The sequence below is a fragment of the Dasypus novemcinctus genome, chromosome 5, assembly GCF_030445035.2.
Source record: "Dasypus novemcinctus isolate mDasNov1 chromosome 5, mDasNov1.1.hap2, whole genome shotgun sequence".
In the NCBI taxonomy this organism is placed as follows: domain Eukaryota; kingdom Metazoa; phylum Chordata; class Mammalia; order Cingulata; family Dasypodidae; genus Dasypus; species Dasypus novemcinctus.
In genome coordinates this window covers 160,574,593-160,600,484 of record NC_080677.1, presented here as the reverse complement: position 1 = coordinate 160,600,484, position 25,892 = coordinate 160,574,593, and the positions used below count along the sequence as shown (strand labels likewise).

The 25,892-nt window shown below is 48.8% G+C and overlaps 1 protein-coding gene across 1 annotated transcript in view; it reads left to right on the top strand.

Annotated features, from left to right (window-relative positions):
* The window catches only part of KIAA1217 (KIAA1217 ortholog), a 687,185-nt gene that overhangs the window by 348,428 nt on the left and 312,865 nt on the right, over positions 1 to 25,892 (top strand). The gene's annotated exons all lie outside the window — the stretch shown is intronic.

Below are 25,892 nucleotides of genomic sequence, written 5' to 3'. Positions count from 1 at the left end.
GTATAAACCCAATGATTAAAGTGATTAATGAGCAACTATAAAAATAAAAAATAAAAAAATAAAATAACAATCAGTCCCATCTGGCTGCCGCCAGACGTGCAGGCCATGACGGACATAAGGGAGAGCGTGCCGGCTTCCAGCTTGGGGAAAAGGCCATACCAAAGGAACGCCGGGAAGCCCAGCAGGCTGTCTGAGGACCGGCAGGCGGGCAGGAGGAGGCTGAGCGGCGAGGGGCGCCTCGCACTGGGCTGAGCCGCACGGCGTGGCCACCTCGCCCTGCCCAGCCAGGTAAGGGGACCAGGCTCAAAGCCAGGAGGGGGCTGCCTGGTCAGTGCGTGTGAGGACAGGGGCTTGTAGACGGTGGGGGTGACAAGCTCAGGGTGTAGTGCTGGAAGCTGGTGCTCTCGGCTTGGAGGGGACGTGGGAGCCAGCTGCCTGTGGACAGGAAGTGCTTCCAGCCAGCACCCCCATTCCGCGGCCCTGACGAGGAACCCGCCCTCGCCGAGCTGCCCTGCGGCGGCGGCAGTACTAGAGGATGGGCCGTCCATGCACAGGGCGCCGCACACATCCTTGGGGCCCGGGAAAATCTCCATCCGCCCCTTTCCTTCCATAGGAAAGCCTGACAAGAGTGGGCGAGCCCGTCACAGCCAGCACCCGCCAGGAAAAACCCAGAAGCGCAGCAGAGGCTCCTGAGCCGGCCAGTAGGTCGGGGGAGGCTTGAGGTCAGGGGCTCTCAGACACCCCAACTTTGCCGGTCCTGAGCCTGCTGGCTGGGGCGGGGGGGCTGAGATGCAGCTCCCGGGGCCTCTGTTCCTGGGAGGCGGAGGAGGAGGGGGTACAGGGTGCAGGTGGCTAGCCCAGGTGTTCACACGTCTTTCCAAGGCCATGGCAGGCAAGGAAGGACCTCGGAAGGAGCTTGGGGAAATCGAGTTGGGCAGGAGTATCTAAAATGGAGTAGAGGAGGGGAAGGCCTGTGTGCCCCCATACCCAGGCCGGGGGACGGTATGTGGCAGGGGGAGAGGGTGCACAGTGGACGGGCGGGTCCAAGCAAGCAGCAGAGTGGACGAAGGCCTTCGGGCCGGAGACGGGGCTCTGTGCTTGGCTTGGAGCCTCGGGGACCTCGTCCATCAAAAGGGGTGGGCGCCTCACTTATCCAGAAGCTGGGTCCTGAAGCTTCCCCTATCCAAGAAGCTGAAACATCGGAGTAAGTCAGCGCGTCTTCGGGCCGTCAGTGTGGACGCTGTTCCAGGCTTGATGCCGAAAGCACGGGGCAGTTGTCCTCAGCAGCTCCTCAGCCAGGTACCCTGCGCTCGGGGGGCACAGGTCTCCCGGGGCTAAATTGAAGATGCAGATAAAGAGGGGACTTAGCGTCTGCGATCCGGGCATGTTAACAGGAACAGGCCAGGGGGCCAGGCCAGCGGCAGGAGCGTGGCCCTGTGCGGGGGAGGGCGAAGGCTGCGCGCTCTCCAGACGCTCCGGGCCCCTGGCGTTTGTGCCGTAGGTTCTGGCGTCTGCGGGCATAACGCGTAATCAGTGTTTGCAGAGAGAATGCTGAGTCATCAAGAAATGGATAGATTATGTCCAGAAGCCTCGATTTAAAAAGTGGCAGGGGAGGGGGGTGGAATACGTTTCTTACGTTCTATCCGAAGTCATACAATTTTTGGAACTTAGGTCTTTCCAGGAGTAAGTGCGTTGATCCAGAATCCACCCTTTATAGGTCACACGTGGACCCAGTGTGACTGTGGTATACGAAGGCTGCTTTCCAAGGAGAGAGAAAGAAAAGTGGGGAAACCAGTACACCAGAACTGAGCTCAATAACCGTCATCGTGGAGGGCCGTGAGCTGGCACTGGTGGCTGGGCCATCGCTGAGGGTGTTCTGGGGTTTGAGTTTACTGTCTCAGTAACCTTTAGAGGGAGTTTATAATAACGCGAGGCCACAGCCGCCTTCCTGTAGAATCTCACCTCACTCTTTACAAAGAAAACCCCCACCACCTGCAGCAACCAGCTCCTCCTGAGTCTGCTTCTCCTGGACCCGGGCCAAGCCCCTGACCCACCCACAGGAGGGAGACCCTGGCCCCTGAAATTAGCCCGAGTGTGGCTGACCCCCCCATTAGTCACAAGGCTTGTTCTTTCTGACTCCTTACAAAGCACTAAACCTGAAGCTTTAAATCTTGCCACCACTGCAAGATTTTTTAAAACATGCCATCAGCTTGGGGGGCAAGGTCCAAACTGGGGTACCAAGAGGCTTCGCGACATCATCAACATAAGGGAGCTCCTTTGAAGGGGCAGCACTCGTTTAGCATGGGCGTTCTGGCACTCTGGTTTTTAAAATGCACCCCGAGGGAGCTCGCTTGGAGAGCTCTGGCACTTACCATCAAGGAGCTGCTGCTGTCACCTTCACCCGGAGCTGCAGACTCAGCCTTGCAGGGCCGCGTGGCTGGTAGGCGTCCCAGCTCACAGCAGGCGTCCCTGGGCGCTCGGGAGGCAGTCTGGGGGTGATTCAGGGCCAGGCGACACCTCCCAAACAGCACTGTCATCTGCTCCACTTCAACCTTCTTTGAGAGGTGCTGCAACACTCAAAGAAACCTGCTTTTCTTGAGGTGCCAGGCACCACCGAGCTGGGCAGAGCCAACACTTTTTGCCCAGGCTTGGTTTTAAACTGCTCTGACCCGAGTTCACCTTTGAAGCATGCAGTTCTTAAAAATAGAGTAAAATCCTGTCGCTACATAAAGCGTCGTAAGCCATTTATAACTCTCCTGGGGGCTACCGAGTCTGAACTTGAAAACAATAAAGGTAGTATGCTGTGCTGGAAAGATCCCAACATCAAAAATGCCCTATTCGTCCTAAAGACAATGATATATTAAGACTTAATTATCTGTTTAGTCCCTACTAAAATGATGGCATGACATCTAATTAAAAACACTCTGATTCTAGTCATGGTCTTAAAAAACAAGGACTTAAGCAGACATGTCAGCTCATATTCAGTATCTCTTTCAAATGCGTAAGTGAATTCCATGGACTATTTTTAATTGCAAAGTATATTTGTTTTACCTTAAACCAACTATTTTTAAATACAAAAGTAATATATTCTTAATGAAGATTTGAAAAATGCCAAAAAGTGGAAAAGAATTATGAAAACAATCTAAAGACAACCACTATTAGCATATATTAGCATACGGTCCTTCCCAGTCTTAGCATTATGCAGGGTTTCCTTCTGGACTTTGAGCTGGTTTGGTTGTTCTTGTTTCTCAGTGTTGTTGCTCTCTTGATGTATGTGATCATAACATTTTTATTTCTTTTTTTTCCCCTTAAGACGTCAGGGGATTGTAAATATTTATAAAAGCCATTTTAATGGCTACACGGTTTTCAGGAGTATCTATAATAAAGTTGATATTCCATAATATACTAAGCTAATACCATAAGGGATATATGGATAGCAAATAAGTACATGAAAAGATGTTCAACAACATTAGCCATTAGGAAAATAACAAACTAAATCCATGATGCGATACTGCTACGCACCTGTTAGAATGAATAAAATTTTAAAAGACTGCTAATGCCATGTACCGGTGGGAATGCAGAGCAAGTAGAGTGCTCATGTGCTGCTGGTGACAATGTGAAATGGTGCATCCTCTCTTGAAAGCAGCTTGGCAGTGCCTCCTCACGTTGAACGTGTCCTGACGGTACGACCCAGCATTCCCACTCTTAGGTGTTCCCCCTAGTGAAGTGGAAAGCTTAAACCTGCAGGCACCGACCACGACATGGATATTTATAGACCCTCCATTCACAATTACCCAACGCTAGTGACAACCCAAGTGTCCTTTGGTGGGCGAGAGGTTGGCAAATTGGTATCTCCATGTAGGTGAGCGCTCCTCAGCAAAAGTAGGGGTCAAAGTTACTGTGTTGATACACACAACACGGGTGGATCTCAACACGGTTGTGCTGAATGAAAAGAGCCAGACCAAAAAAGTTTGCCTGGTGTATGATTTCATTTCTCTGACCATCTCAAAAAGACAAAACTACAGTGACAGTGCATAGATCAGAGTTTGCCACAGGTAGGGGGGTTGGGAGGTGGGAAGGGTGAGTCTACAAAGGAGGATTTTGTTGGGTGATAGAATATTCTGTGTCCTCAGGGCGGTACTGGTGAAATGAACCTAGACTTAAGCTTAAATGCATAGACCTGCATGTGTGTACACACCAAAAGTCAGTTCTGCTGTATATTAAGTTGAAAGATAAAATGAAATGAATAGTAATAGTGAGCACAGGCCTGTGTGCTAAACTTTTTAAGAGAAAAGCTAATTTTACTCTTAAATTACCACAGCATGAATGATTTTTAAAGTATTTACAGAGTTCTTAGATGTCTTATTAATAATGTTTAAAACATAGTTGAGACCAAGGACCAAATTTTTCCAGAAAACAAAAAGTTGTCTTTTTCCTCACTTTTTCAACTTAGAAATCCTTATTTTGTTGCTTTTAGGAAATCACAGTATTTATCTAGTCATCCATACTAATCTCTTTCATGCAGCCACGTAGGGGTGCTGGCATGTTCAATCTGATAATGGAACTAGTTATTTGATGAAGAAACAGCTATTTGATTCTATTAAGAAATTGAGCCCTAGTTTAAACCCCTCCTGTGGATTTCTGCAGTGACAGGAACAAAACGATCCGATCAATAAGCAGGTGATATGCCTGTCTCCCCAAACTGTAAGTGGACAGAACCGTAGATAGGACAGAATGAGGAGAAGGAATAGACAGGCTCTTGGAAACAGAAGGCTGGGGCAAAGGATGAGATCGGGGTCAAAGAATATCCCATTCACAGTTCAGAGATTTCCACTGTGTTGAATGATACCTCCGCCTGCTTGCTACAAAACTGCATAGAGGGGAGTTTTTCAGAAGAAAGAGGGTCAGCTCATGACTTAGTGAAATGCAAATTCCTGCATTGAAATGAATGGTTTCCCACACTGACCGTGTGCTCAAGCACCCTATATTTAGAGAAAGAAGGGTTCCAGCCCTCATAAAGTGTGTTCCAGCTGGAAGGCTTCATTTGGAGGAGATGTCTGGTCTCCTCTGAGTTACAGCTCTGGCACCAGATGACCTGAAACTCACATTCTGTGATTTGTTTTTAGACTCCAGAGCCTTTCTGACTTCCTGGCAAGCACCCTGAGGAATGAACTGGTTGGTTTCTTTGAGGGGATGTTGAATCTTTGGGTATGTATTTTTGGCAGTCTTTTAAAACCAAAAGTATCTCAAAGAACCAATCTAGATATACAGTGGACATAGTATGAAAATTACTCTTTTTCCAGAGCAAAAGGGTAAAAAAGAAAAAAGGGAAAGTACGTGTTGATCTTGCTACGACATTTAGATATCTGTGTTAGTTGCATAAAGAGTATGTTATCATTCTTCTTAACCATCAGAGGGCTGCTCCTGAGTGTCTGGCACTTCCACGGAAATCTCCGTGCACCCACTGGATCCAACCACAGTGGTGCCTGATTACATCCTGCCACTGCTCTTTAACAAATAAGTAACCAGGGCTCATCAAACTTGTGATACAAAAAGACGTCAATGCTAGACGCAAATTGAATCTGGTCTCTGCTTTTGATCATTTGAAAGGAGCCAAGAAGAACATATTCATGCAATTCCGCTTACAGGCCTGTTAAATTTGTTTTTAGAATGTAATTGTAATTGATTAGAACTTAGAACTAAGAAGCCCTAGGAACTTTATATTAATATAAATGGTGATTAGATTCTTAAGCTATCCCTTGAGAATCTATTTATACACAATCAAGCTGGGCCACGGAACTTTATCACCACACATAATCTTATTTCCTTAGAAAAAAAAATAATTCCAATTTCAGACACAAGATTCTAGACACATCTCCCCAGCCAGGCAGCTAGGAAGAGGCCCCTTCATCCTCTCATTGGATTATACTATAGACAGATTACATATTTGCTAAGGTCATCAAAGAGCAGGAACCATTAAAAATCCTTTTAAAATTAATTTGAGGGAGCCAGTGTGGCTCAGTAGAGGAGTGCTGGCTTCCCATATATGAGGTCCAGGGTTCAATCCCTAGCCCTGGTACCTCAAACAACAACAAAAAGTAGTTTGATATGAATATCCCGTATGTTTCTAAAACGCAGTGAAGAAATCATGGGCACAAATCAGAACTTTGTTGACCTTACTTAACTAAGTTTGGTGTGACTTTTGTAGAGCATCACATACAGGGACCACAGGATCTTTTAGGGGCAGATTAAGCCCTGGGACCTCAGAAGGTCTTAATGGGGCCCTGTCCCCCTGGCATCCTCCTTACTTCTGCCTCCTCATTACCCCAGCGTTAGCTCCAGGAATGGAACCTGAAGCTGGGTGAGAGATTCCTGGGAGGCTTCAACAGGAAGTGAGGGCTGTGCCAGAGGTGGGCTTTATGACTTGGGGGGGACAGGGCATGGGGAGGTTGGCTGGCAGGTGCTCCAGCTCCCTGGAGGTTGATGTGGACGCCCACCAGCGGTGCGCCAGCTCAGGAGCCCTGCACGAGCCTGCACGGTGCACCATCGGGGTGCCTTCCTAAGCATCATATGTTCCATGTGCTCTGGGACACAGGGATGTCTCAGAAAGGAGGAATGAATGGACTCTTGTTGTTCACCTGTGTTTTGTCTTAAGAGAGCAGGTTCCATATTGGAAAAGATCAACCTTTGGGAGACCAAAGGACAGAAAGAATTGGAGGCCGGTCGTCTAGAAGAGTTTTGGGGGTGGGAACTTGAGGGGGAGCTCGTCCTTGTCCAAGATTTTGAGTTTGAACAAGACATTAACAGGGAGCAAAATTTGATCTAGAAATAAATTTAAGAGCTATGATTTGATTTAGAGAGCGCTCAGAAACCAGCCTAGAAGAGATGACAATTACTTGGTTTTTTAGAAAATGACACCTTTATTTAGTATATTGAACTGAAAGTTGGTGACAATGAATACCCCTCCATTTCTCATGACTGGGATCAGTTGACCTGCCAAACAGGAAAATATCCACCCGGGACCAGGTAGATCCCATGAAAAGTTCACTGGTTCTCCTGTCCCCTCTAGAAAGGAATCTGATGCAAGCTACAGAAGTGGTCTTAAATTTTCCAGTTGCCACAATTACAAAAGTAAAAAGAACAGGTGAACTTAATTTAATAACATATTTTATTTAACCCAATATATCCAAAATATTATTTCAGCACATAATCAGTTTTTAAAATTGAGGTATTTTGCGCTCTTCTTTGTACTCATTCTTCACAACCGAGCACATATTTTACTACAGCACAGCTCGATTCACATGTTAAATTTTCAACCAGAAAACCTTGCTCTGGATTTAGATTTCATAACATTTACAAATGAAACCAAAACTTTATGATCAACCCAAAGAGAAACTTTGTACAATGTAAGCATTAACTCCCCAATCCATGAAATGAGGGCCCCAATTTAAGTGACCCCTTCCAGACTCTCTCTTTTTTCTGAAGTATGTGATTCAAAATTCCTAGACATGGATTTGACATAGATGGGATGCTGTAAGGCATCGTCTTGGCGTAAGTGAGATGGCTCCCCTGTGCCTAGAAAGGTGGCTACAGGAACAATTGGGAGAGAGAATGGCCCTCTGCAAAGAAGGTGCTAAGGGCTATCTTAGAAAGAAAGAGGAAAGAGAGAAAACTACTCCTGAACAGGTGAGCAGAGAGTTTGGCAAGGATGAACCAGTCAGACTCCCATGCTGCCGAGTTGTCAAGGGAAAAAGAAATATCCAAGTACTGTTCTTGATACAAAAGAATGGATATGTACAATTCATTGCCAATGTCGGAGACATAGACTACAATAATTCCACATCAGGGATAACCTGAATCCACACCAGGCTGGAATTGTTTTCCTAGGTCATTAAAAAGAAGGACAGAGAGGACAAAGAGCCAGGGGCAATTTACTGGTCGTCCCAGGTGCATGCATTAAGGCTGCCAAGAGCAGCTGAAGAAAGGTTACAATCACGTGGTGGGGGTGGTGGTGAGAAGGACGGCAGCATCCCGACAGCAGCGAGCTAGCGAGCTTGGGGCCTGGAAGGCAGCGCAGCCTCCAGCAGCGCCCTGTGCCTTGTAGACATGCGGTGTCTCATCTGTCCTCAGCAGCCGGCACCGCCTACCCCACCCTTGCGCCTCACTGTCCTGGGCACCCAGCCACCCTCTGCTTCTACTTATTTTGCTGCTGGAATTTGCCAACCAGCTCTCCCAGGGGTCTTGTGGTCAGCTCAGCGAGAGCCGGGACTTGTCTGGTCAGCCGAGCACTGCTGAGACGGCACAGCCTGTGGATATTTACACACGCGTGCATGCACACACACCGAGCTAGCAGCAAGCTTTTGGATACGGAGCTGATGAAAACGGCTCTGCTGCAAAGCCTGCGGCTGATGAGAAAGAACTACTGGTTCCATCAGGAGGGAGCCGCATGGCAGCTATTCATTCTCATTCAGAGAGTTATGAACTTGTCAGCAGGTTTAAGGTCATGTCTGTAATCCAAATCTGTAAAAAGTTATGCTTGTGTTAGCAGTGTTATTAGACTAGACTTAAATCTACAAAATCTGGGTAGAAAAGTGAGGGAAGAGAGGATCCAGAGATAAATAAGTGGAATTAAATTGATCAAAAACCAGCATTCTACGACATAAGGGAGTTTATTTTATTTATGCACCCATTCAAATCTTGACATGTTTTTCAATATTCAAGGAGGTACTAATGGTTCAAAGTTTGTATCTCATTTTATCAGTCACCGAGGGCATATCAGTAATTCAGAAGCCTTTAGCTGATCAATGTTAGGAAAACTGAGCAAAAGAATATTTCCGTAATGTCTCTTGTAAAGGGGAAGATGGAGGAAAGTAAAAGAGAAGATAGGAGGCAAATGTTAACCCAGATTGAGCCCTCCGACGAGTAGGACAGATGCGCAGTTTAAAATATATTTGCAACTTGTGTATCTGCCTGGGTAGCTGCAATGATCAGAGAAACTACTGTTTTTGACTCAGTTCGATGATTCTGTAGATTCATAATGACAGAGCACTATAATGTGTGACTGACCTTTTCAAGGAGGAACTTAAGCAATCCAGTGTAAGGACCACTAGAGCAGAGCAGGATGTGTAATCAGTATCCATGCCAAACGGTTAGGAAGGAGATGACACCTTTTTATAGCTCTGAGCTCAAAATGGCAGGACTTGGAGTACAATGGCAGATCAAATTATCTTTAGGGCCACTTCCTAGGCCCTGCTATTTTAGATGTTTTGTGCTTGCTTCTTCCCTATATCCTCACAGCCGTCCTTGAGGTTTCTCCAAGTTACTCAGTGTGTCTGCTTTCCTCCCCAGCCCCACCTCTCTCCTTCCCTTCCCACATCTTTATAATTTATATATCCTGCTTCTCCGGGAGATTTCCAATCCTAGACAAAGAGTTATTTCCAGCTGCCACATGGGTATAATGGTTCTGTAAACAGGGATCTTATTTGAGTTGCTGATTTTCATCTCACTTGGCTTTTCACTATAGATCAAAGAACACATTGGCTTCGGCTTAGTGTGAGGTTGAAAATGATGGAAACTCTAGGTTGGAGCTGCACAGAGAGGAAGAAAAGCAAGCAAAGCCTTCCTCCCTGTGGGCAGGCTCTTGTCCCAAGAGTCCAGCTCTGTAGTTCGTACTTACTTCACCTCTGATGCCTCTCTGGCAGGTCTCGAATGGCTTGAAATTCAGGATGACAAGTTTAAACGTTTGGTCAAGGATAATTCCGTTATGTTCTTCATTGTCTATTTTGCTGTGACTTGAGGTCTTGCTTGCAAATAAGGCCAGCTGATGGTTATCTGAGATTGGTCAGAGGCTCCTGTTATGAACAAGCAGTGTGCATGCTCCCTGTAAGAGCTACCTGTAAGAGCTTTGCGTGCTACCTGTAAGAGCTATCCCAGCAATTAATTGTTACAGAAGAACCAGAAAACAAGACCTTAGGAAAGAAAAGCCAGAAAGTCAGTGTTTACTAATTGCCCAGCATATGGATTTCTTTTTTTGCCTTTGGAACTTATCTGAAGAGAGGGGGAAACCACCTGCTTGATATAAGAATCCAGCTCTAGGAATTGCATTGGTGGCGTGGGGCCAGGCAAGAGGCCACGGTAGAGTTACAACAACACCCCTGTACACTCGCCTTCTCTTCATCTAGCTTTAGCGCCTCTCAGAGTATTTGGTAGCCGGAAAAAAATGCAGGAGTGGTCCTTTGTCATTTATGGACTCCTCTTCCAGGTTTTCCTGGGGTAGGTAAGGAAAGCGAAGCGTTAAGAATCTGGTGTCTAGAGGAGAATGCAGGCATGGCTCCCGGATCTCCTTGAGCTCTTGTAGAGCAGCTGAGTTCCCCACTGGCTGCAATCTCTTCTTTATCCAGCATTCATGAAAACCTGATTGAAATGTTGAACAAAGGGGATACAAGGGGTCCGGCTTGTCTGCTGTGCCCAGGGTGTACCACATACCTGCCCTCCCCAACCGACTCCCCCACCCCATCTCCCAAAACAGAGGGCGAAAGTAGGCCCAGAAGGGGTAGGTGTAAAAAAAGTAAGGAGCCTGGGAAATACGGGCTGCTTCCAGAGGGCTGTGAGGGTTGCCCCATTTCTTTAACATCACAAGCTATGGCATGTAAATTTCAGGGTTCCTAAGAATTACTTAGGGAGCTTTTTAAAAAATTAAAAACACTTTGTCTCCAGAGATACTAATTCCAATTCAAAAGATTTCATGAGACCCTAGGATCTGTGTTTTCCATGCCCCTTTCTCTGTGATTATGGAATCGTCTGGATTACAGCTTCTGGTGATGATAAATGCAGAACATCTTGCTTTTTTCCACCGTGTTTTCACTGCAGAGATGGAACAAGCACTCTTAGCGCTCTTACTTTGTTTGGACAGTTTGCAAATTTAGTGTCTTTCTTTTTGTAACTTGGTATTTTGTTTTGTCGGAAGAGAGAGTGACTTGCATTGGCAATTCTTCGAGAGACTACAGAACTTTAAAGCACTGCTCTGGAGGTTCTTTGGAGGGTCCAGTTAAGGATTTGAGTCTTAGAGGGAGGTTATCAGCAGCTGGACTGTGTCTAACCAGTGGTGACGTAGTCATCGTGCCAGAGATGTGTGTTAAGAAAAATCATCTAATCATCTGGAAACTAAACTTTCTACTCTGTTCCTAGATGCGCATTTTCAATTACTTTAGAAAACAAAATAAAAGCTATTAAACTCGGTATATGGATTACCAAATCACTGTTTTTAAAAAAAAAAGTATAAGTTAAAACATGGTTTTAAGTACAAATAGTCGCCTTTGAGCATATAAGTCCAAAACCGCTAAAGTATTTTTTTTTTCACCCTCTGGCTTCGTAAAAATAAACTGCCTTTGAGAAAAAACCATATATGGAATATTTATTCCTAAAGGAGAATTTCTTTCCTTCTTGGATTCAAGCTATTTTGCATTCTTGACTTCAGCATTCATTCCTATGAATAGATTTAAAATTTTTCTTACACAGATTTTCAAATTTGAACTGTCTTACAGGACACTTACATAGTATTGTATGAAAGAATCACTACTTTTACATGTAAATAGAAAGACACAGTTTACTAAAGCTAAAAAGGAAAGTTAAACTTAGAACCTGTGGGTCTCTGTAGCCCTCAGGAGCCTCAGTACCTGGGGTTGTATCTACTTTGTCTCTGGGGTCCTGCTGAGGTGTGTGTAAGTGTGACCCCGCTGATGACCTCCCGACTCTTTTTTTGAAGACTCTTAGCCACATAAACTCATTTGACACATAGGTTCTATGGTCAAGGCAGACGGCTCTGGAGTTCAGTGTCTTGTCAGTGGGCCCTACTTTGGAATTTGTGTTGCTGAGTGTGATGGAGTTGGACTCAGATGTGACCTCTCTACACATGCCTCTTCTGTCACTTTTACTGAACCTGTGGTTGGCGCTGGGGTTGGTGTATACTCAGGGGACTTGAATCTCTGGACTGTCAATGTGCCAGCTGGGCCCTGAGCCTCAGCAGAGTTGCGACTCCTACTCTCTGGTTCGTTGGACTTACCCAGGTCAGCTAACAGGGAGGTGAAGATGGTCAACCACCACACCAGAGAACCAAGAGAGTCTACAATTCCAAGCAGGAGAATCACATCCATCAACCATGTGGGATCTAAGCCCCCTCTCGATATAGAGGTGAAGTAGACATCACCATCCCAGGGTCCACAGAATGGAGGAATAAAATATGGATTAGAGGATTTACTGGTATTCTACTATAGAACTCTTGTAACAAGTAATGAAAGAAATTGTAGCATTGATGTGGAGAAAGTGACCATGATAGCTGCTGAGGGCAGGGAGAGGAAAGAAGAGATGTGATGTGGGGGCATTTTCAGGACTTGGAATTGTCCTAAATGATATTGCAGGGACAGATGCTGGACATTCTATATCCTGCCATAACCCACTGAAAGTACTGGGGGAGCGTGTAAACTACGATGTAAACTATAATCCATGCGGGGCAGCAGTGCTCCAAAATGTATTCACCAAAGGCAATGAATGTGCCACACTGATGAAAGACGTTGTTGATGTGGGAGGAGTGGGGTAGTGGGGTTGTGGGGTATATGGGAACCTCTTATATTTTTTAATGTAACATTTTTAGTGATCTATGTATCTTCAAAAAAAAATTTTTTTTTAAGTTAGTGTTTTCTTTATTCCCCACTTGCTTACATTTGATTGCACTGGGAAAAAAATTTATACTACTTCTTTATCTGAATATACATTTTTGTTTCTATAAAAAATGTTCAGTTCTGACCCTCAGACCTTTAACTGTTTTGTGTGTCTTAAAATAACACAGGAACTGCAGTGAGTTTTTATTTCCATTGCCAATGGATAACCTCATTCTGTGCTCAAGTGAGAATCTTCGGGGCGCCCGTCCCTCGGTTAGTCTGCCCCGCTTTCGCTTAGAGGCGTGGTTAAACCTCCTGGGTTTTACAGGTGCTCCGTGTGAGGGCTCTGCCGACAGTTTATAAAGGGTGTAGTATCAACAGCAGAGCCTTGCTCCTTAAGAACAGTGTTTTTTCCCACATAGAGGCAGCTCGTTTATAAACAGACACAGGATTTTGTGTGCATGATTTTGAAGTGTCTGAAGATAAGCATAAACTCAGGGACAAGTTTTCTGGTTTAATAGAACTGAGGGCTATTCGGTCTTTTTCTAAACCATTCAGAAGGGTTTTTCGGAGCAGCTGGTAAGATCCTGTACAGCAGAGTGTCCTGGAAGAAGCCAGCACCGAGCCTTCATTTCAGAGAATGGTCAGCTCTCGCTGTCGTTCATCCCAGCACCAGTCTGGTTCTGGTTCCACTGGGACGCGTGGGCCAGACCCGGCGAGGCCTCTGGGGCAGAGGTAGCCTTGCTTTGAAGCCACCTGCAGGTCCCCTGCCTTCAGGAGCTCGCCTTCCTGTGTGAGTTCAGCTCAGGGCTCCCTCCTGCCAGGCCCGGACGTAAACTGGCCCGGGCAGGGGAGAGCGGAGGCACTCACCTGGCTGTGCCCTGAAATGGGCCCTTCTCGACTGCAGAGGGCCCTGGCAGAGCCGACACCAGCGCCGTCACCTCCTCTACAACTTCACAAGAGTCCAGGCCACCGACCTGCACAAATCTTACCTCCGTTCTAAAACCTGGTGCGCTTCCCTCTGTCACCATCTTCCCTTGTTGAGGAGGAAGAGGCAAAAAGTTAGTGCAGCGCCCTGGCCGGAGGCCACTTAGGCTCTGCGGGAAGAGGGACTTCCTGAGGTCACAGCAGGCGCCATCCACACACTCTCCTGGAGCCAGGCACCTACCAGGCGAGCCCCCGGGGCCGGGACGCCAGCGGGGTGGTGCCCGGGGGGGCTTTGGGAGCAGCGGGGGCCGCCTGAGCTGTGCTGGCTGTAGCACTGAGGGCCTCTGGCCAGGCGCGAGCCCAGCATTTTAAAGCCACACGGACCTTGGGGGCGTATCCGGGGCCCCCACTTTAGGGGTGTGAGGACCCTGCAGGCTGAAGGCCACGGGGTGAGGCTGGACTCGTCTTTCAATCCCAGCCCTCTGCTCTGTGCACACGGTTCCCAGCCCGTTTCCCGTTCAGACATCCAAGTGAAACCACAGGCCCTCGCCTGCCGGGGTGATTTTGTGACCACAGGTCAGACCTCACGCTCTAGAAGAGCCTGCCTGCCTTTTCCTTCTCCCTTCCTTCCTGCTTCCTCCCTTCCTCTCACCGTCCCTCTGCTCCCCTCACCTTCTCTCCCTCCTTTGAGCCTCTCCTTCCTCTACAATGTTTTTGGTTCACAGATATGGGTAGTGAACTCTCTCTCCCTTTCTCCCCTCCCCCTCCTCTCTCTTCTCTCCCCTTCTCCCTCTCTCTCTCTTCCTTTCTCTCCCTTTCTCTCTCCCCCTCTCCTTCCCTCTGGCTCCCCTTCCCTCTTTCTGCCTTCCCCCATTCCCTCTCCCTCTCTCCCTCCCTCCCTTTCTCTTTTTATCCCTCCCTCTCTCTCCCTTCATCCCTCTCTTCCTCCTTCTCTCTCTCCCTCTCTCCCTCCTTCTGCTTCTCTTTCCCTCTCTCTCCTTCTCTCTCTTTATCCCTCCCTTTCTCTTCCCCTCCCTCCCTCTTCTTCTCTCCCTCTGTCTCCCTCTCTCTTTCTCCTCCCCCCATAGGAGCGTTTAGTATCGTGCAAGGAGTGTATGAGTTTTTCTCCTGATGTGGTTTTGTGTATTTTAAACTCCAGTTTGACTAGACTACATTTGCTATAAATGCCCAGATTGCAGATGGTACCGAGATGTTATAAAAATAAAATGTTATTATTGTAGTAAATATCCACAGATAACATAAGCGCCCATTTACCTCTCCGTTTCCTGTCCTTCTCATTTACTGGGTAAGTGTTAAGCCTTTTTAAAACCTTTCCATGTGAATCCATATGTAAAATATTTGGTATATGTTCCCAAACTGAAAATTAATGAATTATAAAAAATTCTTGTTTTGTGAGAAAGCATTTTGTATCTCTTTATGCACAAAGTGCCCAGAAATTGGCTGGAAGCATGGAGATGGTCTCTACAAAGCAGAGCTGATACTTCCTTGCATCATCCACGTCCCCCTTCACATCCAGTCATTTTCTTTTTGAACTCAATAAAGCAGAACATATTATGCCATTGTCTTCTATTTTCCCAACACTTAAATCAACTTTTTCTTGTACTTTCTCTTTGTAAAAAAAAAAAGAGTATATTGAATTATTTAAAATGCAATGCCAGGAAGTGGATGTGGCTCAATCAATTGGGCTTCTGTCTACCATATAGGAGATCCAGGGTTCGATGCCCAGGGCATCCTGGTGAGGGCAAGCTGGCCCACGTGGAGCACTGGCCTGTGCAGAGTACTGCCCCGCGCAGGAGTGCTGGCCCATGTGGACAGCTGGTGCAACAAGATGACGCAACAAAAAGAGACACAGAGGAGAGACAATAAGAGGCACAACAGACCAGGGAGCTGAGGGGATGCAAGAGAATGATCTCCTCTCTCCCACTCCAGAAGCTCCTAGGACTGGTTCCTGGAGCCACCTAATGAGAATATAAGCAGACACAGAGGAACACACAGAGAATGGACACAGAGAGCAGACAATGGAGGGAGGGGGGAGACATAAAAAAATAAATCTTTATTATTATTATTTTTTAAATAAAATGCAGTGCCAAATCCTATAGCAAGAAGGGGCAACTCTAAGGTTGAATTTTTTTTTTGTCCTTATTAAAAATATTCTCGTCCTAGAAATCATGGAATGCTTGCAAGATTCTTTAATAATGAACAAATAAGTCTCGAATAACTAGTATTGGAAAAGGAAAACAACATTCCCTTATTTTGGAGTTAAGAATAAACCTAACAACAGTTTTTGTTTGAAAAAAAATAAGAAAAAGAAAATTCTTGAAAGCAGATTTGTTCAAAACAGTGCTGCTGGGTGCCGATCCAAATGTGCTCGGGCTCTGGGGCCTCCTGCACGTGGGAACCCTGAGCCCTAAGTCTGCCTGCAGGGCCCAGGGCCCATTCGCCTTTCCTCCTTGAAGGTGGCCTGTCTGGTTCACTCTGAGGCCTGCAGGCTGCAGCTGGTCCTGGCAGCAAATGTCCCTACGGAGAACAGTAAGGGCTGCAAATTCTACATCCGAGGATTCACCCCCGGCCGAGCCAGCAGCCTGGCAAGGGTTAGTTAGTGCTTTAGAGGGTAAGAGCAACACTGGTGGTTGTCTGAAATCTTTCCATCTCTTTCCTAGAGTCACTTAACTTTAGCATCGAGTCGTAAAAACATGCACGGAGGTTACATGGTGCTATACTTTTCCAGAAGGAGCTTGGCGTTCTCACATTTTATCTCATTTTTATGTTCACCTTGGTTTTAGGAATGAAGTAGTGTAAGCACACACACACGCACAATTTATGTAGATGAGCACACTGATCCAGTGAGGTTTTAAGAAGCCTATTATAATCCAAACAGGGCTGGGAGTTGAATGGTTTTCACCGGCCTCCATACTGTTCTCAAAATTCTGTCCTTTCTTTGCTAAATCACTGCCTTTTCAATTAAATGCATTGTTGTCTGATTACAGTATTGGAAGGCTCCAGCTTTGGGACTAGCAGGCACATGTTTGAACTCTGGGCCAGTCATTTTTCTTCATTGTGCAACGTAGAGCACCCCACGCAAAGCCTTAAATCAACTTAAATTAGTCATTGCTAAAATGGCTTACTGGGAGGATTAAGGGACATACAGGAAAGTACGCATTGCAGAGCCAGGCAACGTTGATTAATCCTGCTCCTCCTCTCCTTTCCTGATCTTCCTCATTGCTGGAGATGAGTTCAGGGGTTGAATGGAATGCGCTGAGCAGGGCAGAGCTCCCCAGCCCTCAGAAGTGACGCACGTGGTCAGAAATGACAAGACTTCCACAAACATCTAAGTCCCACAAGAAAACTGAGGTCTGGAGAAACCAAGTGATTTGCCTAAAATCCAAAGCAAACCAATGGCAGAGCTGAAACCAAAACCCACAAGTCTTAACCCTTGGTTCAGTTAGCTTTCCATGGAACGGTGGATCTGTAAGTATCTCGGGAAATCATTTGGGCTCCTCTGGGACCGCAGATGGGTTGAGAATTTTCTAGACTGTGACTAGATAACTTCAAGGACTGCAATGGAAGATGTTCCCTTGACATGTTGTTTGAAAATCACTTTATTGAGGTATAACTTAGAGTCAACTGCGTACATTTAAATTGTTCCCTTTGATGAGTCTTGACATATGTATAAACCATCACCAAGATAATACCATCTCCATCCATCACCCCCAAAGCTTCCTTAATGCCTCCCTCCATCCCACTTCGTCACCTGGCACACTGCAATCTGCTTCCTGTCACAATAAATTAGTTTGGATTTTCTGGAATCACGAAGTACGTATTCCATTTTGGTCTGCTTCTTTCACCCAACATAATTATTTTGAGTTTTATCTATGTTTTTGTACTTATCAATCGTTCTTTCCTCTCTTTTTTTGCTGAGTAGTGGTTCCTTGTATGGATATATCACAATTTGCTTATCCATTCAGCTGTTGCCAGACATTTGGGTTGTTTCCAATTTGGAGCTATTACAAATAAAGCTGATATGAACATTTGAGTAAATGTTCATAAGCTTTCATTTTTCCCTTGCAAATCCTAGGAGTACACTGGGTGAGTCATATGTTAGGTATATGTTTAAATTTTTAAGAAATTGCCCAAATGTTTTCCAAAGTGGTTGCACCATTTTATACTCCCAGTAGCAGCATTTGCACATCCCAGTCACTCTGTTTCCTCACCAACATTTGGTATGATCGCTCTTTTTCATTTTTACCCGTTCTAATAGTTGTGTATCTCATAGTGTTTTTAATTTGAGTTCTCCTAATGAACAATGATTGAGCATTTTTCCTGAGCTAATTTGCCACCCTTATAACTTCTTCGAAGAAATATCAGTTTAGATCACTTTTCTATTGGGTTGTTTGTTGTCTCATTGTTGATGTTTGAGTGTTCTTTATATACTCTGAATACAAGTCCTTTATTGGATATATGGTTGGCAAAGATTTTCTTCTAGTCTATGGCCTGTCTTTTTCATCTCTTGACAGGGTCTTTTGGAGAGCAAAGCTTTTAATTTTGATAAAGTCTATTTTGTCAACTTGTTATTTTATGGACTGTGATTTTGATGTCATGTCTAAGAAATCTTTGCTTGGCCCATGGTCACAAAGATTTGCTCCTCTATTTGCTTCTAGAGGTTTTATAGCTACAGGTTTTACATTTAGATCTGTGATACATATTGAGTTAGTTTTTGTATCTTGCACGAGATATGGATTGGAATTTAATTTTTTGCATATGCATTTCCAGTTGTTCCAGCACCATTTGTTAAAAAGACTATTCTTTCCCCACTGAATTTTCTTTGCACCTTTGTCAAAAATCAGTAGTTGCCCATATTTAAATATGTCTGTTTTTGGATTATCGATTCTATTCCATCGATCTATTTGTCTGCCTGCCTATACCACACTTTCCTGATTACTATAGCTCTATAATAAGTCATGAAATCAGATAGTGTTAGACCTTCAACTTTGTTCTTCCTTTTCAAAGTTCTGTTGGCTTTTCTAGGTCGTTTGCATGTGCTAGGCATCTTAGAATCATGTTGTCAATTTCTGCAAAAAAAAAAACCCTTTTCAGATGCTGATTATAATACATCAATTAACAATATTGACTCCTTCAACCCTTGAATATGGTGTATCTGTCCTTTTATTTAGGTCTTTAATTTCAGCAATGTCTTGTAGTTTTCAGTGTACATGTATTGCACATCTTTTTTTAATTTATCCCTAAGTATTTCATATTTTTGATGCTATATATGTAGTCCTCTTGACTTGGTTCCAACTTTCATTTCTAAAAAAAAAAACTTTTAATAATTTAGAACTTCAAACTTGAATGTTCTGTCTTCATAGAGAACAGTAAAACAATGGTTTCTCTGTTCTATTTTGGCCTCTATCTCTCAAATGAATTTTCTTCTCAGCCTTTCAAACTAAAGGCCAAGAGATCTATCATAAGGCTGAAAATGTAGCCATATTGCCTGGGAGGTGTAAATTGTGCTGTCCTCTTCTGCAAAAGCAGCTCGGCACATGGAGTGTATTAGAGACACAACAGCAAAGTATAATGGGGATGGATTGCTCTTGCCGTGAGAACGTCAGCTTCTGTACTTCAGGACTTTGCTGTGGCTAAAATGGAAATACTCAACGGTATGCCCCAAAATGCTTGACCTTCCTAGCACTAATTACCAGAACCCAAGTCTATCGATTCTCATTTTTAGAGCTCAGCTCTGCCTGTCCAAGCTGAGGGCTTTTCAAAAGGCAAACGTCCTCGCCTGGTGTCGCGCCCTTAGAGCAGGAGGTGAGCAGCCCTGCCTCCCCTCCTCTGGGGGTCTCCTTGTCCAAATTTGCCGGGTCTTGTGTCCTTCTCCTCCACAAGGCTCTCGTTCTCTAGGAGCCCCGATAAACGTTCTGCTAAACGCCTTCCTTCGGCATGAAACCTTAAGAGCCGAGAGCTGGCTAAAGATCCTAAGAGTGTTTGCTCTTCAAGAGACCCTGGCTCCGGGGAGGAACGAGCTGGAAGGGCGGATTTCAGGAATCCTGGAGGGAGGGAGACAGGGGGCAAGGCGGCCCCCCGGCTCCCGTCAAACCACGCGCCTGCCACTCCTTGGGGACATCTGGTGCGAGCCGCCACTCTGACTGTGTGAAACTCCTGAGAATGTTACTAACATGCGCCAGACTTTCCCGTCGCCAGTTTCCTGACAACGTAACAGTGGATTGTAGGGGGTTTCTACACCTTTCCCCAAAGGGAAGCTGAGCATGTAGAGCATGTATGTGCCGTCACCCATTGAGCGTCCGCGTCCAGGTGGGTGGCATTGCCACGGGATCCCCGTCCTTCCCAGGCACCTGTGGAGCCCCCTCCGTGCAGGGCGTTGGATGCCCCTCAGCCCAGGGAACCTATGTGCGATGCCAGGAAGGAACCCTGGAGCCGAGCCTGGCCCTCCTCCCTCATCAGCACGGGGGGCAGGAGGAGGCAGGTTAACAGGTGAATCCCACCGCATGGAACGGCCCCAGGAAAGCTTGAAGGACGAGCGAAGGCGACATAGCTCTGCGGAGATGCCAGGGCGGTGGCCCCAAAGCCAGAGGAATGCCCTGCCCTGCGTTGCTTGAGTCCTTTCAACGTGTCCACAGCCCTGAGAACGGGAGATCCCGGCTCCTGATGGACATCGTCAGCAAACTTTCCCACTGGATCCAGACTAAACCTAGGACAAGGCAGAGGAAGGGCAGCCTCTGGAAATTTCCATTTCTCTGAAAGCATGAAAGTAGCAGCAGGGTTTGGTGCTGGCTTAAAAGAAGCCTCCCCCCAGCTCTGCTTTGTCTGCCGTCCCCTTTGAGCACGAGCCCTGGCTGCAGCCCAGCCCAGGTTCTCAGAGGAAGTCTGGCACCTAGCAGGAGTGGCCCTTGAGGAGGTGCTGCCGGCCCAAGGCAGGGGACCCCGCCCACCTCCTCTGGCCAGCCCCTGCCCAGACAAGGGTCTGTCTGTCCCTGTCCCATGTGAGAAGGGACAAGAAGACGGGGCCAGAACTGAGAGACGAACCTGGGGTGGTGTCGCGGGATGGGCACTCATGCCTGAACCAAGTATCTATCGCGGCATAAAGTGTTACCCCCAAGTAGCCGCTTAGAGTCACAAATATTTAGGACCCCCCAGTTTCGGCGGCGTAGGAATCCGGGCACAGCGGCGCTCGGGTGGGAGCCGGGCTGTCCCGGGACTGGGAGCCCATGGGCTGCAGAAGCCTCTTCCCAGCTCCCTCGTGGAGGCCTGGCAAGGCTCCCCCCAGCCGGCTGGGGGAGGCTGTCACCCCCTAGTCTCGTGGGGTCCCCGAGGCTGTCCCAGCGTCCCCCCGGGTGCAGTCACTGCCCTTCCCACGGGGCGAGTCAGAGCCACAGTCCCCTAGAACCGAGGCTCGGCCGTGCCACCCGTGGCCGCCACCACGTTCTGTTGGTCCCGCGGACCCCTGGGGCTCCGAGAGGAGGGGCTCGCCTGCGGCTGTGGCCGGCGGCAGGCTGCCCCCCACAGCACCCCCCGTTTACAGTTCTGTCGCACACCCTGCTGGCCCGGGCTGGGTAAGATGTTCTGCGGGCGGGGTGTGAAGAGGCAGGGGTCAAGTTCAGTTCTGGCAATTCCGGCTGCTGTGTGACCTTGGGGTGCTCTCTGAACTTCAAGGACATGTGATGCCTCCTCCGTAAAAGGAGGGAGCTGTCGCTGAGGACCCCTTCAGCTCCGAAATCCTAGGCCACCAGGAAACACACCATTCGAGGCACAAATGTTCCCAGGTGGGGTTTTTTTTTGGGGGGGGTTGTGTTTTTGTTTTTTTAAATATTTTTTTCTTATTTTCTTTTAATTGTTACATTCAAAAAATAGGAGGTCCCCATATACCCCCACCCCACCCCTCCCACATCAACCACCTCTTCCATCATCACCGCACATCCACTGCTCCTGGCGGATACTTCTGAAGCACCGCTGCTCCACGTGGACAGTGGGCCACATTGCAGTCCACACTGCCCCCAGGCCACCCAGTGGCTTTTATTTCACAACCCTGGCCATCCCGCTCCCCCTTATTTTAAAGTAATAAATGCACTGGAGCAACAGCACCTTAGAGCTTTCCCGCGCCGTGTTTCCTTTCCTTTGTGGGCCATCCTTTATCCAAAAGCCTCGTGGTGACCGTTCCTCTGTGTAAGGCGTCGCGGTGTCACACACGGGCTCTGCGGGCGCCACGAGTGCCTCCATGGCCCCTTGGGAAGGTTTTGTCCGTGGCCAGCTCCTGGGTCCCCCCCGTGTGGCAGCTGATGCTCAGTCGGAGCTACGAGACCCTTCCCTTGAGGAGGTCTTCCTCCTCTTGGCACACTCATCGCCGCCTGGCCTGGCCCCGTCGGCCCTGCACGGCACCTACATATGAGTGGACACGTCCCTCGGGGCCAACATCGCAAGGTCTAAAGAGGCAGCAGGAACGGCCTACGAGGGCAGGGCACCCCGGAAGCCGAGTGAGCGGGGGCTCGTTGTCTCCCGAGCCTGCCCGGAGCAGGCCGAGGAAAGCACCCTGGGCGTGGCTTCCAAGAAGATGGGGCCGGGAAGCCCACCCCCTGGCTTGCTCTCCATCCCTTGGGCCCACCAGACAGGCTCCCTCCTCAGGCCCCTGTGCCGGCCGCGCTGTCCAGCTCGTTACCTGTCCTCAGGTACGCCTGGTCTGCCAGCGACCCAAGGGGCACGCTCCCCTCCCGCTACCCCCACCGCACCCCATTTCACCCTCGGGAGCATGGGTTTGCCCCCCGGAAGGGAAGTTGTCCGGGAGAAGTGCCCGCCTGTCCTGCTGGCGGCCACCACCCCAGGGCCCAGAACGGGTTGCGGCGCGGGCGCTCGGTGAACCCTGGTTAGAGGATGAAGGAATGCGCCAGTCCGCGAAGCCTCATGGTCTGGCAGAGGAGAGTTTCGGGGCGTGTTTGAAGAGCGGGGTGCAAGAACTCTGCGGGGCCTTCTCCCTGTCCCCTGGCAGCGGCCACGGGGGACCGAGTTGGAGACCAGAGAGGCTTGCACTGCCCCTTGAAAACAAGGTCCAGCCTCAGGGCTTCCGGGCAACAGGCCCCAGAACCAAGATGGCCCCCAGGAGGGGACAGAGGCGAGGGGGGTCTCCTGGGGCGAATGGACGCCGGAAACGCAGTCTTCACAGGACAGGGGTCCCCCAGGAGCCCAGGGGTGCTTCCTCCTTCCTGAACCAGCCAGCTGCTGGAGGAGAAGGCTGCCTGGAGACAGCGCAGGCCCTCTTCCGCGCCTACAGGCAGGTGCCCACCCACCATTGGGGTCTAAAGAAGGGGAGGCCTGCCCACCGTTCCCCGGCTGGCTGCGGGGGCAGCCAGGGAAGGAGAGCGAGGGCAGAGCGAGGCGGGGAGGAGCGCGCTGGAGCGGCTGTGCTCGGGGTGGCTCCCGGGGCTGGGGTTCTCCACCAGCAAACAGGGGTCCCAAGGGTCTAAGAAGACGGGGCTCCCTGCCGGCAGGGAGGTCAGCACCCCTGCGCTCAGCCCAGCTGTACTGGAAAGAGACTGCGTTCCAAAAAGCCTGGGATTTTAACCCTGAAAGGGCACCAGGAGCTTGGGGTCTGGCTCTGCAGTCACTGAGGAGTGGCAGCGGGGCATTTTTGACAGAGCATGGACAAAGGCAGTACCTGGAAAAAACAAACAAATGACCCCATTCAACACCCAGTCAGAGTAGGAGCGAAGCCGGCGGGTGGACCTGCAGCCAGCGTTTTCCAGGCATTTGCCTTTTCCCAGGATGAACTGTTGCTGGCTCGTGTCTGAGGGTGAAGGGACAATAAGACAATGGATACCAGCCAAGACTAAGACACGGCTAAGTACCACCAGCCTGTTGTCCCCTGGTCCAGGCAGAGACCCCTCCCCAAGTTCATACGATTCGAGAGGGAGGGGACTGAAGAGCTGATTCTGTGAACGTCGTTTTGCTGTCGTCTCAAAGCATTTTGCAGACCTCTGGGCAAGTCACCTTTAAAACTTCAAAGATGCCTTTTCTTGAAACTGAACGTCTGCACTGAAAGAGCATCGCCCTGGCTCCCTCCTCCGCGGATACACACACCCTCGGGAAGGTCAGCCGGACTCTTCCCGAAGGGCTCAGTGGGGGGAAGGTGTTTCCCGCCGCTGCTGAAAGCCGGAGGAGGGGCAGATGATGGAGCTCAGCCCCGAGAGCGGCCAGGTCAGAAGAAACGCGGTGCTGCTGGTGACAGCCGGAGGGCCCGCTTTTCTGGAACGATGACTCAGTCAGTTCAAAGTTCAGCATATAGCGTGGGTTTTACATCACCCATTTTTAAAAGGCAAATGCCCTCCTTGGATGATAAAAACAAAAATTCAGAAAACACGCTTGCTTTACAGGGGGAAAGAGGCTCTAGTGACAGCAAACTGGTAGAAACCCTTGCCTGGACCTGGTTAATGTTTGTTGTAAGGTGACTGCTCCCAAGAACGCCTTCCGTCTTCCTGACACAGAGCAGGGTGTCACCACCTAGAGGTGTTGCAACATCGCGAAGGCTGCCGGTGTGCGTGTGCGCTGGCGTGTGCGTTCATGTGCTGGTGTGTGTGCGTGTGCGCTGGTGCATGCATGCACACGCATGCACGAGTGAGTGCTACTTGAGAAGGAAGCTGTGAGGCAAACCAAAGGCCCCTCTGGGTACTTTTCAGGATGTCGAGGAATTCCGTGATTCTGTCGTGGCGTTTGTCCACCCCGTGTTAGGTACCAGGTGCCGCCAGCTGTCCTGCAGCTCAGACCTAGCCTGTCGTGGGGTGCCTCCCTGACCCCGGGCCGGCAGGAGCCGCCCAGGCCAGCAGAGCCCCAGCTTCCCGCGCCCCCCACCTCCCACCTTGAGCGCTGCACGCTCTTTGCCTTCCCCTCGTATTCCTCACTGACCCTTTTCCTCGCTGACCTTACTCTCCTCACCCAAAACCAGTGTTCTAGACCTAAGTATGGGAGTTCAGTTCCATCTCCCTTGACAAGTCCCCACTCTGGTCAGCGGCGCCAAGAAGGGTGCCGAGCAGGCCTTGGTGACGGCTGGCGCGGGGTCTCGGCACCGCCTTTGTTCTGGACACCTGGATTGCAATTCTGGCAGAGTCTTCACTACCAGACAGCTGTGGAATAGGCACCCCGGGGGCTTCATGGGGTGCGTGACACAGGGACCTAAAGATTTCAAGAGTTGGATTATTAATCACAATAATAAACATGATGATGACCACCAATTATTAAGTGCCTATTAGAGGCTAGGTAATGGATATAGATATACAGAGAGAGATTGATATTGTTGATGGAGGGCGTTCTTGTTCAATCCAGGAAAGAATTCAAGACGCAGACTGGACAACAAGACAGGTTTATTGACCAGTGTTAAAGGAAGGAAAGCGGGAGCAAGTGGGGGCGGCGTGTGCTGAGGAGCACAGAGGGCAGTTAGTTGACGTGGGCAAGGGGCGGGCTACTGTAAGTCGAGCTTTGTTGTTTGCAGAGCCTTAGGCTTCTAGCTCTCGCAAGCAGGTGTCTTTCTCTGGAAATCTCAAAACCTGTTGTGGCTGCTGGTCTTTCCCCACGTAGGTGTCTCTGGCTCTCCGCCTGCCCCAGCTCTCTAGGTACCTGGCTCTCCACCTGCCCCAGCTCTCTACATACCTAGCTCTCCGCCTGCCCCAGCTCTCTAGGTACCTGGCTCTCCGCCTGCCCCAGCTCTCTACATATGTGACTCCACCTGCCCCAGGTTCCCTGTTCTCCTACCTCACTATTGATACAGATATATAATTCCAATCCTTAAAGCGTAGTTACAAGGAGGGCACTCATTTTTTTCAGATGAGAACCCTGAGGCTAGTCAAAGCCCATCCCCTGCCCAAGGACACACACTTGCAGGTGGACACACTGGGGTTCAGGCCTGCGTTTGTCCGGCAGAGCGTGGCCTCCCTCCCATGACAACACGTGGCAGAGGCTGAAACACCGCGGGACCCTGCCTCCGTGCGACGCAGGCCTTTGGCGAAGGGGTGGAGGTGGCAGAGTTCCCTCCCTGCACAGGATGCCGGCATTTCCTTTTTTAAGAGAAATGTGAAGACTAAGGAACTGATTATTAAAGGATTAGGCCCTTTTCTGTATGCCAAAGGGAGGAGGGAAGAAGGAGCAGCCTGGCAGGCCCGCTTCTCCCGCTCGTGAAGGGCTCCCCCTGGCCAAGGCCTGGCCTTCCCAGCACTCACACGTGTTTACTCCAGGGGTGCCCGGGGGTCCCGAGCGCCCAGCCCCCGCCGCCTGGAGAAGCCCAGGGAAGCCCCA